Source organism: Rhinolophus sinicus, chromosome 14 (genome assembly GCF_057876585.1).
Source record: "Rhinolophus sinicus isolate RSI-liver-muscle chromosome 14, RSI-T2T, whole genome shotgun sequence".
Taxonomy (NCBI): Eukaryota; Metazoa; Chordata; class Mammalia; order Chiroptera; family Rhinolophidae; genus Rhinolophus; species Rhinolophus sinicus.
In genome coordinates this window covers 60,491,013-60,508,723 of record NC_142514.1, presented here as the reverse complement: position 1 = coordinate 60,508,723, position 17,711 = coordinate 60,491,013, and the positions used below count along the sequence as shown (strand labels likewise).

The following is a 17,711-nucleotide window of genomic DNA, read 5'->3' as shown; positions in this document are numbered from 1 at the left end:
TTCAGCAATGAGAAAAAATGAGAAATTTGTTTTTACATCTTTATTCATTTATTCATTCACTCAGCAAGTATGTATTGATTGCCTATTTTGTTCATAGGTAAACGAGATATGGTCCCTGGCCATGAAAAGTTCATAGCTCAAAATATTGAGAGAAAAGGTTAATTTACATTACAAAGGGATAAGGGCAAGTATAGTTCTATAAACATGTTGTGTTTTATTTTATGGATGATCAGTAATGTATCAAAGACTACATTTTTACTTCTCTGTCATGAGTCTGCTTGTGGACCACATAATTTAACAGGTAAATGCGTACTTGAAGGTGAAGGTCAAGGACTAGCTGCAGGAAGGCAGCCTCCACTGGTGTTTCAGTGCTATCCCAGAAGGACACGTTCTCCTTTTTATTACAGATGGTTCCCCACTGAAGTCAGCTGCTCTGATTTGAGTCATCCTCATTGGGAGTATTTGGAAAGAAATGACATTAGCATTTACATTTCATTCTCTCTTTGTTGAAGTGAGCTGTCATAGGCTTAATAAACATGTACGTGTTTACTGACCAACATTAAAAGTAGGAGTAATATTTCCCTTTCCTCTTATCATATCTTCGTTAGGAATACTTCCTTCCCCACTATTGTTAAAGTGGGTGTGTCTACATCCTGCTTTTTTGTAATAATCTGTTTAACCTCTTTAATAGTTTCATCTACTTAATTAATGGACTAGCCCCTAACTTCTGAGGCCACTATTGCGTAATTTTAACAAAGAGATTATGTAAACACAGACACTGATGTCTCTTAAGAATGTGATGGGTAGATGAAGGTATTTGGCAATCACTGAAATCAACAAGTCATTAAAAATTCTTCCGTGTACTACTAATTTGTTTGTAATGGCCTTCTAATTGCAGCATTATAAACAAAGACAAATGTGGATTGAACTGCATGTTCAAAGTATCAATCTTATCTTTTCTGGTTAAAACAATCATAATTCCTACTTCTGGTACAATTGAAATAAGAATAGAAAGCTATATCTCATGTCTTTGGCTGACAAGCTTCTAATGTTCAGATGTCTTTTCTGAAAAGTGGTCTTTCTTTATAGAATGTTTGTTTTCAGTTGGTAGCATTGTGTAGTCTAAGAGAAATCACAGAGATGCAGGTGCCTTATGAATAACTAGATAAGAAATGGAAGATGATCAAACTTCCTCTTAGAGCCAATGAGTCAAATAGGAATGACAAAAGATTTTCCTTTGAAACGGTGAGGAGAGTGAATTTAAAAATATCTTGTACTGTAGACAAATGACAATAATGCCTTACATCACCCTTTCTTAAAGACACAAAACCTGTTTTCTAGAGCTTTTTCCATTACCGAAATACAGCCAGTCTGCAATTAGACTCAGCAGCTGTTTAACAGTGCCAGAAACACAAACTTCCAAATCATTTCCTTCAAGCAAAATAATATCCTCCAAAGAGCGCACTCCGTATTCATTCACCACTGACTCAGAGGGAAGAGTGCCACCTATTGAATCATGGCCTCAGTATTCATAGCACCTGATGGGTCCTTCCCAGGCTCCCTTCAACAGCCCCCCTCCCCCGATTCTCCACTAACTAGCACATCCTGTCTCCCCCAGAGAGCTGGTTATAATAATGTTCTAAGGTGGTCTGAAATTCACACGTAAGTGTGCTCATATCACGCTTTATAATTTGAGGAAAACACAATGAATTTTAATCAGTTTTTAAAACAACCAGGCCTCTCTTCTCATTTACTAGAATGAAAAAAAATTCTCTTTTATTACCTTAAAGATGCCAAACTGTGCCATTTTACTACTGTGGGAAGCTGGAAGTCATTTCCGAACTCTTTTGGCAAGGGTGCTATGTAGAGCATCCAATTCAGTCCTTTAACTGTCTTCTGAGAACCACCACACAAACTGTGATTTACTGTCTCCAGGAGTTGAAGGAACCCTTTTTACCCTGAAACTGAAGAAAGAAAGGTGAAGTGTGTTTAAGAAGCATCCTATGAGACTTGCAGGAATAAGAGTTAGCATAGAGCGAGCCAGACATAAAGAATACATTTTGATAACCCACAAACATTTTCCAACTTGTAATTTTTAACTTGGTTTAAAAGATTATGTTGGTAGCCTTTAAAAGTTGCTATAACTTTTGTATATTAATCAAATGGTCTTTAGGACACATTCACAAACTTCTTACATGTAGTGGCTATGTGGTTCTGTTTTTTTGCCCCCTTGCTATTTGCGTCCTAAATAGGTTTTGGTACACTTCCGCAGCAAATACAGTGTCATAGTTAAAATATATATATGTTTACATACATATATATATATACACACACACACATTTACACATATGTACAAATATAATGTATATTTACATACACACACATACATACATATACACATGCACTAGCACCCACACACATTCACATACTGTGGAAATAATAAATTTGACTAAGCAAAATAAAAACAAGAATTTAATGGGGAATTTTGCATATTTTCTAATTTACATAACCAGAAGATGGCAAGACTCCAGTTACCCTTCTTGCCATTGAGTAGCAACCAACAACAGTTTGGATTTATGTGTTCTTTAGGTGACTCAAATTTCTAGTAGTTTAACATTATGTAAGCTGGGGACTACAATTGCTCTCATTTAAAACAAACTCACACACACGTATTTTTTTGCCCCCAGTGTTATTTTGTTTGGAGATTTTGACTGACAAGTTTATGCAGTCATAAACAGTAGGTTGTTGGAGGCAAAAACACGGTAAGAGAGAAAGAAGATATTTAATTACTAGTAAGAAAATATATTACACTGTAGTGCCTCAGAAATGGTGAGCTCTCTATCAATATCTGAAGAAATAATGAAGGGATAAATTATACCATTGTGGAAAATAATTAGTCTACCACATCAAAAATGAGAAGCTGTCTGATAGTGTAAAAGGAAATCCAGTATTTCTTTTTCTTGACAAAAATCAGTGAACTATTGACTTCAATTAAAAGGCCAATCTTTACTTGCCTTTGTATTTTTAAGCTTTGACTAGTAATTGCAGTGGATAATTTTTCTCTGGTTATAAACAACTCCAAATCATGGAGAAATGTCTCTAGTAATTCTTAGCACAGTATTATATTCATAAATGATATCATAAAGGCATCCATGATGGTAGCCTGCAGTTTCTGTATCTATTTTTTTTTAATAGGTGAATTTTTTTTTTTTTACAATGTTGTGGTTACTAATGAGGAAAACATTTTTTTTCCTTGTTCTGCCAGGTAGGTAAGTACAATTTGACACTTGGAGTGGCATAAAATTAAAATATTGGAAAGAATATGTGGTCTGTTCCTTGTTAGGACCAGGATTATATATCTGTTCTGAAGAAAAAGATTCACACTTGGCAATAGGTTTAGGATTTCATGCTGTTTCATTGCTAAATCTACTAGGTATAACAGAGGCCAAATCTTCAAGCAGCACCTGCCAGGCAAATGGTGGAAGGAAGCAGAACGCTTTAGCCAGACAGCCAGGGAGTACAATGCAGCTCCTCTGTTCAGAAGGTATCTAGGATGTCTGACTTAAGATGAGTGAAATCACACTCAAAAGCTTTGACATATACTTAACAAAAAATGTAGAGAAAATTTCCAAGAGCAAATAATTTGCTGAGTCATCATTAATGGCTATTATAAGTTAACAACAGAAAAAAAGAAGGGTATTTAAGATATAAGGTAGAAAATGTGTCAGTTAAAAAATATTTCTATTATTTAGAAATACATCCAAGAAACTTTGTTCACTTAAAGTTGGCACATATGTTGGACTGACTTACATATTTCCTATATGTATATATCACTTATTCTTTTATATTTCCATCCATCCATCCATCAATCCAACCTTTATCCAATAATCCATCTATCCCAACAAAGTATTTATACAGTTTATTTACAGTATTTATACATTTATACCTTTTATTCCTTCATCCATTCATAAATCCAACCTGTTTTGGGTGCTTGCTACATGACAAACATTACTACTAGTGACATAAACACATAGAAGATGGAGTCCCTTTCCTCAAGAAGCTTAGAGTCCATGTGGATAGAAAATTAAGTATATCAGTACTACGCAGTGTGATGTTGTGATAGAACTACTTTATGAGAGTAAATTATACTCTCCCCCACCAGCATTCCCCCTAAATAAATAAAAAATACTATTAACCCTAAAAAAGACCCCCCCAAAACTTATCACAATACCACATCCAACCCCACCACTAACAATTAACCCCACCCCTCCATAAATGGGCGACGGCTTAGAAGAAAACCCAACAAAACTAATAACAAAAATAGTACTTAAAATGAATACAATATATGTCATCATTATTCTCACATGGAATCTAACCACGACCAATGACATGAAAAATCACCGTTGTATTTCAACTATAAGAACACTAATGACCAACATTCGCAAATCCCACCCACTATTCAAAATTATCGACTCATTCGTCAATCTACCAGCCCCGTCAAGTATCCCCTCCTGATGAAACTTCGGATCCCTCCTAGGAGTTTGCCTAGCTGTACAAATTATCACAGGCCTTTTCCTAGCTATGCACTACACATCAGACACTGCCACAGCCTTTATAAATCAGGGTTTATAAATCAGACTGGTAGATCTGGGAAGGCTAACATTAAAGCTGAATTTTAAAAGATAAGAAGAATTAAGTAGATAGTGAAGAGGAAAGGTAATTCTAGACAAAAGTCATGGCATATGTAAAACATGTCCTTAATAACTGATAATCATGTATATTCACAATATAATCATTTAGCAAAGCTCCATTCCTTCACACACATCAGGATATAATGATTCAATTAACTGACCTGGAGAGTCAGTAGAGTCATGGTTACATGTACTGGCTCTAGAACCAGATTTCCTGGATCTAAATCCTGGCTATTCTCCTTTTTAACTGATAACTTTGGGGAGAAATTACTCAACATCTCTCTGACTCAGTTCCTCTTTGTTCAACGGAGGTTAATAATATTATATCTTTTAGAGTGACCATTAAATTAATTTATCCACTTATGTATATCTGGCATGAAATAATCTCTCAATATATGTTAGGTAGGATAATATTTTTTCTTTGTTCAAATTAACTTATTGATAACAATGATGATAATAATAGTTTGACGAAATGTCTGAGAACTACCACAGCTGAGATTTATTACATTCAGAAGCCACAGAGTTTCACCTTTTCTAAAACTTAAAACCACTTTCAGCAAGATGGCGAAACCACTAGAGCTTCATTTACGGGCCCTGAGTTCAAATTTTGTCTCTGTTACCTTCCAACCTCTGAGGCCTTGGCCAACTTGCCTAATGTTTGTGCCTTAGTTTCTTATCATATATGGGGATGCTAATGATACCAATGTCTCTCTCATGGGGCTTCTGAGATAATTAAATGGGACAATATGTATAAACGTGACTAACGTCACCCCAAAATTTGTTTCATCATGCCAAAAAAAACCCCACAAAACCAACCAAACAAAAAAACAAACCTTTAAAATACTTAGAAAACACATAATGGCTAATCTAAGGAATATGGAAAATATGTTCCCCAAAATACTTTCCATAGTTTGAGAGATCACATACAAATATTCTCACTTGCATTCGCGAACTCTGGCAAACACTCGTGAATGTTATTGCTGACTTTGATAGGTTGCTTTTGCACCTTTGCCAGAACTTGCTCTGGTTTGTAGCTATTCATATAATGCCCTTGAATAATGTGATAGGCTGAATTCAAAATATTCCTCCAATCATTTTGGAGGCAGTAATAATGGTAACTAAAATGGTCATCTAGAGAATGAACTAAGCGTGGGTATTTGCTAATAAAACCCTTCTTTCTCTTTATTTTTATTATTTTTGTTGTTGTCTTAGAATAACCCCAAAGAAAGTAATATAATGCTATTTGAGTAAATAAACATTAAACATGCTAACATAAAATTAACTTCCTGTAGATGGATAATATATGCTTTAAAAGACCACTAACCTCAGATGGAATACAAATACAAAACAGCTTTTTTTTTTAAAAAAACCTAAATTATAGGAAAACAGTTATTGTACTAGCTGTTTCCTGGAATTATTTTTAATTGCAAATATATATATACATTTTTTTTTAAGGCTGAAAACCCAGCCTACCCAAGCAGTATATACAGACTAGCTTGGAATAAATTCAGCATATTATCATGTTGCTAAACTATTACATTTTTTGGTTTCTCACATACCAATTACTTAATACTGTTACATCTAAGGTCTGGGCTCCTTAGTCTGTCAGAAGGAGTACAGAAGTGCTAGGCTGTCATAGCTCCTATTTTATTATATTTTTTTTCTTGCCCACAACCTGATTTCTTCTGGGTCTGACCTAATTCCTTTGATGCCTGGGGCTTGGAGGCCTGTGCTAATCTGCATCATGGATGTGTGGAGTTAAAATGAGACAATTGAAAGAATGACGTCTGGGTGAGAGTGCTCTTCAAAATCAAAATATGCAGTTAGCAAGCCAGGACAGTTTTGTTCTACTCCGTCCTGTAAAGAAGAACCTAAATTCAATGCATGGTCTCAAGTACAAATTACCCTGTCTCTCTAATTCTTATTTTATTTTATTTTTAGCTAGCTAGTAAAATATCCTATGGCCAGGGCAAAAAAGGCAATGGCAGAATACTAACTGTTAGCATCACACAATGAATTCCAATGTAAAACAAAAAAAAAACCTGTTTATGAAAAATAAGTCACGTTCTAGAAATCAGATGACAGAAAGTATTTGTGCTGACCACCATGCAGAGATCATGCAATAGTTGAAGCTTCGTTACTAAGCTTTGGAACGTGCTGATATTCAGCACATTTAGACCTGTTCACTAACTTATTGTTCCTCTGGGTCTGTTCCCAGTTTCTTTTTCCCTTTGGGAAGCAGTTCTTCTTACTGCTCAAATATGCATTCAACATCTTGTAGTCATTAATATACCAAAGGCAGGGGGTAAAGGGGCATAATTTCAAAGTGTCCCTGCTCACTTGATTTTGGAGTACAACAAAACCTGAAAAAAGGGCAAGGTGAAATTTATCCGTCCTTGGTAACAAATCACAGGTTTCTTTCTTTGAGATGTTAATAAGTTTTGGTTTTGTTTGCATGGATTTACCAAAAAAAGGGGGGGTGGGCATCCATTTGTGATTTGATTAATGACAATTCACAAAGCCATCAGTACACCTGCTTCTATCAGAAGAGATGTACTTTATGAAAGCAAGAAAATGATCAGTAACAATAATTGTTTTCAACACAGTAGCATGCCTCGGTTCAGGGATATTTTCACTTCACAGATGTTTCAAGTCACTTGGCGCTCAGCCTTCAAACTTGTTATTCATTTGGCATCCAAATTCCTGTTTCATAGCCACGTGACTATCTAATGTGCCATAAATAGAAATCTTCTGAATTTCAGAGCTGTCCCCGGCACCTACCCTAGCTGCCTAACCTATGCAGCTTTTGTGTTTCATGATATATTTGCAGGTTGAAAATACGTATTTTGGTCCGTTGTTTAAAACCTTTTATTCATCAGATATTTAGAGCTGCTAATCAATATAAATTTGTATGCTTTCTGTGTTTCTCTCCAGGGTGGTGGGTGTCTTTTTTATATTCCCCTTTTATCCGTACTTGTATTTTAGTAGTGGATATACTAGTGAGAAGGAGACTGACCCTACCCGGATGCTTAGGAGAAAAACAAAAAACCAAAAAACAGGAGTTTGGAATCCAGATAACGTACAACCTGGAAAACTAACATAGCGTTAGTCAGTCATGAATAGAATATTTGAAAATATTAGTCTAAGTCACTAGGAATGACCACTGTGTGTGTGTGTGTGTGTGTGTGTGTGTGAGTGTATGTGTGTACATGCACATACATGCTACTGCTATATTTTAACACAAACCCATGGAATCAGTATTTTTCACACTGATGAAAAATGTTTGCAGTTCAATCTGAACATTGTTCCTAACAGCTAGAAATGCCATTTCAAAACATCAAAAGCATCCACATAATTTGCTATTTGATTCCAAGAAAGAGCAAGTCATACACGGGTACAAGTTGGTGCTACTTTATGTCATTGGCCACCACATAAACTAATAAACATTTAACAGCAGAAAATCCAGCTATAATTTAGAACCCTAAGTCATGCATTGTAGTTTTCCTCTGGCAGAACTAGCTAAAACAACCTCATAGTTAGCAGTTTATACTGTTCAGCTTTGAAACACACGATAGGTTTAGCATTGGGCAGGTAAGAGACTAATTTGCCTTTGTAAAACTGCACACCCTTGGGGGCAATTGTATTTCATGTACAGGTGAACAGGAATGTTTTTAGCAGCAAGTCTATGGAGCTGACATTTTTAATGCCTTCTACTTTTTAAAAAAAATTTTTGTAGTACAAGTCTAAGCACATGAACAGCAGAGTCCCAATTTTAAATTGTTTGTTGAACTCATCTTTTGGTTTAATGTTATAATTTATGTGGGTCATAAATCAGCATTAGATATAAATTTCACACACACACACACACACACACATGCTTTCCTCAGACGCAAACATTTTAATTATCAAGTATAGTAAAGAAATAATTTATTCCTATTTTAATTAATACATTTGACCTATTTAATAAAGGATACTGCCTATTATTCTGGAAAAAGAAGAAAAAATGAGCATTGTCATACAGTGCATCTAGGACAGATTGCCTATTTTTTTGCTCAAGTTTCGCAAAAATAAAAAATTATGACAAATATTGGTTAGACTGCCTTTGTATAAGGTTTACTCTGTCAAAATCCCCTTGCAAACAGTTTTATTTTCAGAGAATTCTGATGAGCAATGTACGGTGCTCAGTTTCTCAAGCGGGCTACATCGAATACTTAAGATAATGATCACAGCAACTACTATAAACACGATAGATGCACATCAGCCTCAAATGAGATCTGAACTCCTGATGAAAGGAAGATTGGGTCTCTCTGTTTCCTGGGTGTGTCTTGTGTAACAGTCTCAGTGTCTATAACTAATGAATACAAATGCAAAGAGGTAATTTTGTAATACAATCTATAGTGAGGCAGAAACCAGGTTGCTGGCATTTTACTTACTATGCTAACCTTTTTCTCTGATGATCTGGGCAGCTTTGCCCGTCTTTAATTTTGCTAACATCTCACAGATATAAAACTGTGCCCCCCACCCCGGAACGTCCCCCCCCAATCATCTGGCTCCTTCCCCTCCTTTCTTTTCTCCTTCCTGCTGTTTCATTACATTTTCTTATGTGCATACCATCAAGTCCTCTTGGACATATAATAAGATTTGTGCCAGACTATGTTTCTTGGCTTTAATGGTTAGTTAGCTTTCCAGAATACACACGCTGCTTTATACATGCTTTTATTACTGACATCATGAGAATGCATCTTCCCTATGTTTACAATTGGGTGTTCACCCTTAAATAAAAGCAATGAGATCAGGTTGTTTAAGAGAATCTTTGAAAAGCAGAATAAAAACAGCTGTTATCTGCTTGAACCATTTCATTTTCTTTCATGATCTGAATGATAATGATGTGTAGCAGTGGGCAGTCTCCAGCTCTCATTATACACCGTACATCAGAGCCTCTTTCAGGTTGGAATTGGGTCTCTGTCCTGGAGTTCCAACAGGATCGGTTCAACCTCACTTCTAACAGGTGTTGGTGTTTGTAGGAGGGGGTGATGGGGGGGATAAAACACCTTTGCTTGCTTCTCACTAACCTCCCGGATTCAGGAGGCTGGTTTTCATTGGCAACGTGGGTTTGAAAGTCAAACCAGGTCTTTGCTGAAATCTCTCTCACCAGGAACAGATTACAAATATTTCCACATGTCAAACAAATGAACAATAGGGTGGTCCTTATTAATCAAAGCTCTCCTAAACCAAGTACAGATGGTAGTAATGAACTTCTCTTCCATGAAGATTTCTTGAAACGGGAGGAAGTATATCTCACAGAAACACATATTCCTTCAAGTGACACCAGACAAGGAATAAGGAGCTCAAACCAACTGTAACTGAAACAAAATACAATAAAACAATAATAAATAAATAAAAATTTTAAAAAGCCCAGTGTTCTCAATGATCTAAACCGGAAGGTTGATTGAGCTCATTTCCATTCAACACTCCCTCATCACAAGCTGTTTCTGAAGATTCTGTGGCGTTTGCCTAGAGACTGACAAGCTTAAATTGGTTTTAACCTCTAGAGCCCCTTTTTATATAGCAGATGTTGTTGATTGGGGAACAGAGTTCTGCTTTCCCCAAAGTCAGTGGTTTTCAGGCTCTGGTGGCATCTACCACAGAGAACGTAACTCCTCTCAGACAACAGTGTCTTTTGTTATCTTTAATTAACAGAAAAATATCGATAGGAATGGTTGAAAATGCATTGTAGTCAAAACTTGAGAGTGAGGAGAGTCAGAGAAGCAATTCTATTTAAAGAACAACCCAGAGGCGGGACCCATGGCTGCCTTTCGTTTCTCCCACCAGAGATATATATTACCTAAGCCTCTTGGGTATTGGAAAACTGGGTTGGGGAATCTCCTGGGAACAAAGACTCCTTGGGACTTTTTGTATGACCAGGTGTTACTATTTAGGAAGAGTATATTTCAGATGTTTTAGCAAAATTGGTTCCACTTCTTCACTCAAGATTGGTGCTATTATGGTCCCGTGCAGTCCTTCAAGGTGAGAGATCAAAAGACGCTAAGATGTCACTCAGTTCATGCCTTATCTCAAAACAGTGTTAAACTTAAATTGTATTTGAAAGGTGAAAATTCTATTGTAAAGCCCTTAACACAGAGGGTCTGTGATTTCCACTTATATAAAAAAAAGAAAATTCCATGATGTAAAAACTACCGGAGGCCATTTCTCTCTCCAGCCTAAATCTTTTCTACTGCAGCTAAGAGTATACTTCCTTTTGGTCTGTTCTCAGTAAAAGAGAGCATTACTCAAAATTGTTCAATGTATGGGTAAAGATTTTTAGAAGTCTCATCTCCAACTTTTTAAAGATAATTACAGTAGAAATGGGCAATTTTTCTACTAATAGCTTAAACACGAGCCTGAAACCTCAGATTAATTATAATCTTTTTTAAGAGGACTAAAATTTTATAACTTTTCATGAGGAGATAACATTTTATTGGATTTTAAAAGGAAATGAAATAAAAGTATTACCGTGTTTCCTTGAAAATAAGACCTAACTGGAAAATAAGCCTTAGCATGATTTTTCAGGATGACATCCCTGTACGTAAGCCCTAAAGCGTCTTTTGGAGCAAAAATTAATATAAGACCTGGTCTTATTTTTGGGGAAACATGGTATGTGCTATAAGAACAATTTCCTTACATGCCATAATCATGATTCCACAATGACTTTGTTGGGGAGGGGAAGAGATTACCCAACTGATTTTTAATTTATTGGTTCAAAAATTTTATGAAAATAGCCTCTATTATGAATTTGAGAATGTGAGATATTTCATTTAAAGTATGAAGTAGTATAATTCAGCATCTCAAATAGTTCCCTAAATTTGTAGAAGTAGATTGGAATTTAGGTCTTATCTTGTCCAAAATTGATTCTCCAATTCTAAGTTAACACAGAATCATTGGCAAGTGCCAAAGGAAGACTTCATCCTTCCAGTTTTTTTTGTGGTGGTAAGTGATAATATCTCAGTGAAATTCAGTTTTCAGCATGCTCTCCCTCACAGCCTGGGCATTCCTCAGAAAATACTTACATATGCTTTTTGGCTTGTTATTGAAATACAAAATTCAGGGCAATTTGTGTACTCTGTGGCATAAACTAACATAGTAATTTCTATGTTGAGAACACAATGAATTATTAGAACAAGTATTGAAATCTCAACACTATTGAGGAATGACTGAAAATTGTCTTAGAATCTTTGCTAAAAGTCATGTTTACATTCAGTTCAGATATTATGCAAGTCTATAAGTATTTTATTGTATTTTTGTTTTTTTACTAGTCAATTATAATAAAATTAAAAATAATATGGCACATAGCTGTCCATTAGAGGGAATTAATAAGAGTGCATAGGAGAGAGAAGAGTGACAGAGAGAATGATAATTTAGATGAAAGAATAAGAGGAAAAAATAAAGGGGAAGGAAGAATAGATATCATTCTCTACCTAGAAAATAGTATTAGTCTGGGGAAAGTTGGAATAATTACTCATCAGGACATAGATATATAGATAGTTGAAGGGAATAGTAATTACCATTTTTAAATGCTTGCAATATTTCAGGCATTTCATCTAGTGCTTTATGTGTATTCAGAGACTCTGATTGAAGTGGCTGAGAGCATATGGTTTGTGTTTGAATCTGAACCGTCCTTGCCTCTTATTAGTTTTATGACCTTGGCCAGGTCACATGTAAAATATGATAAAAAGTCATAAGAAAACTTTCCTCATAGATTTGTTATGAGGATTAATTGAGTGAATATTGGGGAAATTCTTGGAACAATGTCTGGGACACACTAAGTATTGCATAAATGTTTATCAAAACATATTCTCATTTAATTCTCACGAGAACTCTCTATGATAAAAAAACATTATTTTTATTTGATGTAATTTGGACAAGATCGTACACCTAGTAGGTAGTGGCGATGAGGGTGGTACTCTGTATGTCTGATTCCAGGGCCCACAAGCTTCCCTGTGCTGTAGAGTGAGCTGGTAACAGGGAGTGACGTCTACCCATGGATTTTAACTACGAAATCAGATCTATAATCAGATAGGATAAAAACCAAAGACACTGACTTTCACAGCCTATAATCTCTGTTATTTTAGGGAGGAATGGTAGATAAATGACAAAAATATGGAAAAACATATACTGTAGACAATGTCTGTACGTGTTTTTTTTTTTTTTTCTGACAACTCTTATTTTTAAGCCTATTGTTTTCCCCAAGAAAACATATTAAATATTTTGACCATAACACTATTTTGATATGGGAACCTAGATGTATTATAATTAAAAAAAAGTGTCATGCAAATTCCAGTGGATAATTTGGTTTTTATTGCTATTCTGGAATCAATTGCTTGTTACCAAGATCATCTCAACAAAGACATCTTTCCAGATTCCTCTGAGTAGATCAGACTTGTTGGTGAGATCTTCTCTCAGCTGATGAAACTTTCTGTCTTATACCTGTCACAATTTTTATTACACACTTAAAAAAATGACTGTTTGAAAAATTAGTGTCGTCTCCACTCCGCTGAAAGCTTCATTATGGAAGTATTATTTTTGGTTTGCTCATTGTTTTATCTCTGGCACCTAGAATGGTATCCAGCATAGAATGGGAAAACTGCTCAATAAATGTTTCCCAAATAAATAAACAAAAGGCAGTCACTGGCTTCTGACACAGCTGTTTGGGAGTGTTGATGGTAAGTAGTTCAAATAAAGACTGGTTGTATACTGGTGACATGTTGGGAGCTGCGTGAATATGAATACTGTGAACAATGGCATTTCATTGTTTCTTCAAGTAGTAAATGTGGAAAAATAATACTAAGAAAACTGAAAAAAAAATAGAGAAAACAAGATCAACTTAAAAGGAAAGAAACATGGTTTATCATTTTGTTTCAGAAGAGAATAGGGAGCTTCAGAGGAAATTTGTAAGTTTTTCACTGTAATTTTTACAGTTCCAAGTTGAATCCTTTTCTGTGATCTTATTAAAACAAGCTAGCTGTGGGTAGAACCTGTAGGTTAGAACAATGTATACCAGGAGGATAGATGGCAGCAGTAATACCACCTTTATATGGTGGATTCTCTTGCTCTGTATCAAGGAATCATCACCTGGTGACCCCTGGGTGCAGGAACTCGTATGTGATTAATCAAGGAAGCACTTTCTCTGTTGAACTCTGGAGAGAAATTTCGGTACCCAGCAGGTGAAATAACATACTAGGGAGCCTGGCAGGCAGAGTGGCATATTCCATTCTGACCTCAATTTCCCAAAGACACTGTGTCGTCTGTTTGTGGATGACACTCTATGGGAAAAACACAAGGCTAAGAAAACAGCAAGGATCCTGTCATAACCCCATGGAATAGGGAGAGAGTTATCTTCTCATTTAGTCAAGAAAAGAAGTTAGATTTTATTGGTATTTGGGAAAAAAGATAGACTAATTTAGTTAACTGTTTTGATAGAAAGTGTGCCATCTACTAAGTCTTTCCCTGCCAGTTCATATCTATTTAGTTACTACTGTTGGAATTGAAAAACAAAACAAAAAACAAACCCAAAAGAAATCTGCTTTTAATCCTTTAGAGAGAAAGACTGGTCATTATATTATTTCTTCGCCATGGTTGAACCAGTGATTATCTTCAAGGGACGGAGATTTCTAGGGACTTAAGCATAATATACATTTGGGTTGATTTTAAGTTTAAGAGTTAAAAATGGAACATGGTTATGTGTTTTGTTTTTTTAAATCGACAATCCACTGATGCACAGTGAGTTTGAACAGGTAGCTGGAAATGATGCTATTTAATTATGTCATAGACAATTAAGACATTTCCTAAAGTTTATCAAAATTTATTTTTCAGAAATCAAGCACTCTGAAAATGAAGACAGTGGTATTAGCATAATAGGTACTCAATTATTAACTAGATGATTGAGATGTGTATCTGTTATATTGGGCAGCTTCCCTGTTTATTATACTTATGCATCCATTTGTTATAGCTTTCCTCAATGTCAAACTTTGGCCAGGTGATTGTGTAAGGATCTTACATGATGGAGGTGGGTAATAGAGAGCATCTTCCTACCTCTTGAATAACATAGGCTTCTCATTGGTGCTTCTTCCTCACTGCTGACTTAAAACAGACAATAACTCTCAAGTAATTAAACAGAGAGGAGCAACTTGTAGAATCTTATTTTCTTACCAAAAGTTAAATTGGCACAGATATCATTAAGAGTGCAATAAGATCCAGAACTGTTTAGCTGTCGAGGGCCTCATCTATGAAATAATTACTGCTTATTTTATAAATGTTCTTGAACTTCAAGAGACTGCCTTTCATGAAATTCTACATATGTACAATGATTTTTTCTGGGCCATGGAGTTTTTGTGTTTTACCTGAAGTTTCTGCACACCCAGGTTGTAATCAATGACCACTTTCCTATCCCAAATTCATAAAGACAACTGTGAATATTTAAATATTTGCTTGTTGAAAATTTCTCATTTGTTAAAATGTAATTGCAAATAGAATTTTTACCATGCAATTTATCTCCTCTATAATGAGAAACTAGGAAACTAGTTATACGAGTATATATTTTTTCTTCCTCTTTTCCTTGGTAATGTTAGACTAACAGCTGGAACTTATAACTATTTGGAAACATCAACAATGTTGAAATTTACACTCCCATGTGCAGATGTTATCAGACAATTAAAAAAATGTGTACAAACAATGAAAAGAGGAAAGCAATTTTATCAAAGCATTATTCAGTTGGATGGGCACAAAAAGTTACACTTGTCTGTTTTTGGAAAAACATTGTGAATCAATAAGATGAGATGAATTATATCAGAGCAAGATTTTGCAAAAAGATTTCTAACTTAGTGATAGGTATGGTCTCTACTAGATGACTGAATTTATGAAATATGAATGGTTTTACCCCCACCACATTATATAAGCAAGAGACTGAACTAATAAAGAAAGAAAACAGTGCCAGCTAGCACTCTTTCCCACTGGATTTCAAGATTGTAGTCAAACATGTATCTCCCTAATACTGTTGGGCATGGTCTCTTAATAATATGCTTCCAGCAGAGAGATTGAGCCTAGTCTTCCATTGCTAATTTATATTCTGCTTATCTGAGTGATTGGTTAATCCAAATATGATATTTTGGGATGTGGAATTAGACTAATACTACTCTAATATAGATTTTTTTTTTCTTCCTTGGGGCTTTATCTGTCAAGCTAGTTTCTTTGTTGGCATTGGCTTGCTCCTCCAGTATAATTTAGTAGGAATTGGTAAAAATAGATGAGACTGTAGTAGCCATAAGATTTTAAGGCTGCCAAGTTACATGGGGAAATAGGTATAAAACTTAAATATCTCAAATATATTCAGAACCTTCCTCCTAAAATAAACTTTGTTTTTACTCCTTGCATCCAGGCAGGGAGTTTCTTCCTCAGTTCAGGAAATGTTGCTTTTGAGTGTGTGTGTAGATGAGCTAAGGTGAAGGGTGACAGCTATGTATTTGGTGTTTTTACACATGGTTTAGATTTATCAATATTATCCAGGTTTGAAAATAACCTTTAATTATGGAGGCATTGTGAGGTGACTGAAATATGCAAAGTGGAATTAGACAGACCTGGATTTAAATGTTACCTATATAGTCTGCAAGTCGAATGACTTTGTGAGTTACCTCCCCCCATGCTTCATCTTATCATGAATATATTTAATATAAAGATTGCGTTGGAAATTAAATAAGATGACTCATGTAGATTGTTTAGTATAGTAAGCAAAGCACTTAACGTAGTGGTAACCATTATCATTATTATTATTGTTTTAGATGCATTCCAAAGCTTCATTAACCACAAATACTTGCTCTTAGTCTCTATTTTCCCTTCCCAGAAAAGAAATCCAAATAGGTGTCTTCTGATCAGAGAAAAGACACTAAATAGTATTCAGTGTGGCATAAATTTGGATAGAGAATTGTTAAGTGTTAGTCTGAATTTACCATAGACAGACTTTTGCAAGGATAAACCTCCGCTGCACTCAGACGGCACATAAAGATAAATAATGGAGCACAGGACTTGCTAGAGAGGTAAGATTAGAAAGATAAATCTTTCTTTTCTTTTAGAGGAAGACTATGTGAGCCGAAGATAGGAAATGATTGCAAAGTACATCAAAACTGAAGCTTGTTTGCCAAATTCTCTGTTTTCTTTTTTCCTTCTGCAGAAAACATTGAACAGTTACTAAAAATGCCTGAAGAACGACTGCCTACATACATCGGTAGAGAGAGCAGCAGCTCTAGTTCATCCTTTTCAGTGTTTATGTTAAAATAGCAAAATCACAGGGCAGCTCTTCCATGTAGCATTTGCTACATTGTATTGCAATTTATGTTAACATGAGTGTTTTTCCCACAAGTGCTACAAGCGAAGGGCCATTTTTTATTCATGTATCGCCAATCCTTAACACAGAATAAGTGCTCAAAAGATGAGTTTGCTGCATCAATGAATCAATTTTGGTGAATCCCAGATAAGGGCATTCACTTATCTCATTTGTTAACAAACTTCATTGCCTGTTATACTTCAAAACAGCATATGCTAAACTAAAGCTTAAAATAAATTTCTAACTCAGTAGTTACCAAGTGATTTTATCATCAGGATTTCCTTTAAGTGTCAAAAATTGTCATGAGTGTTTGTACTTGAATTATTCCTGGATTGAAAAAAACATACAACACAGCAGCTGCCAAAGCAGCTTCCACATCTATTCAAAACTGCTAATCTAAAGGGTGTTTGTGGCAGCGCCTTTGTAATAGCAAAGATGAAGACAGGTCAGGAAAACACACTAAATGTCTACCCACAGTGAATTGGTTAAATAAACTATGCCACATTCACATAATGGAATACTTCACAGTACTAAAAAAGAAAATGAGAGATCAATACGTACGGATACAGAAAAATGTCCAAGCTGTACTAATAAAGAACATCAAATTGCAGCATGGGACACACAGTAGAATTCTCTTTGTGTGTGAA

At 35.4% G+C, this 17,711-nt stretch overlaps 1 protein-coding gene across 1 annotated transcript in view; it reads right to left on the bottom strand.

Moving 5' to 3' along the window:
- The window catches only part of ADGRL2 (adhesion G protein-coupled receptor L2), a 599,014-nt gene that overhangs the window by 499,246 nt on the left and 82,057 nt on the right, over positions 1-17,711 (bottom strand). The window contains exon 2 of the mRNA XM_019754311.3: positions 1,784-1,964. The gene's annotated coding sequence lies outside the window, so the exon portion shown is untranslated. The remainder of the gene's footprint in view (positions 1-1,783; positions 1,965-17,711) is intronic.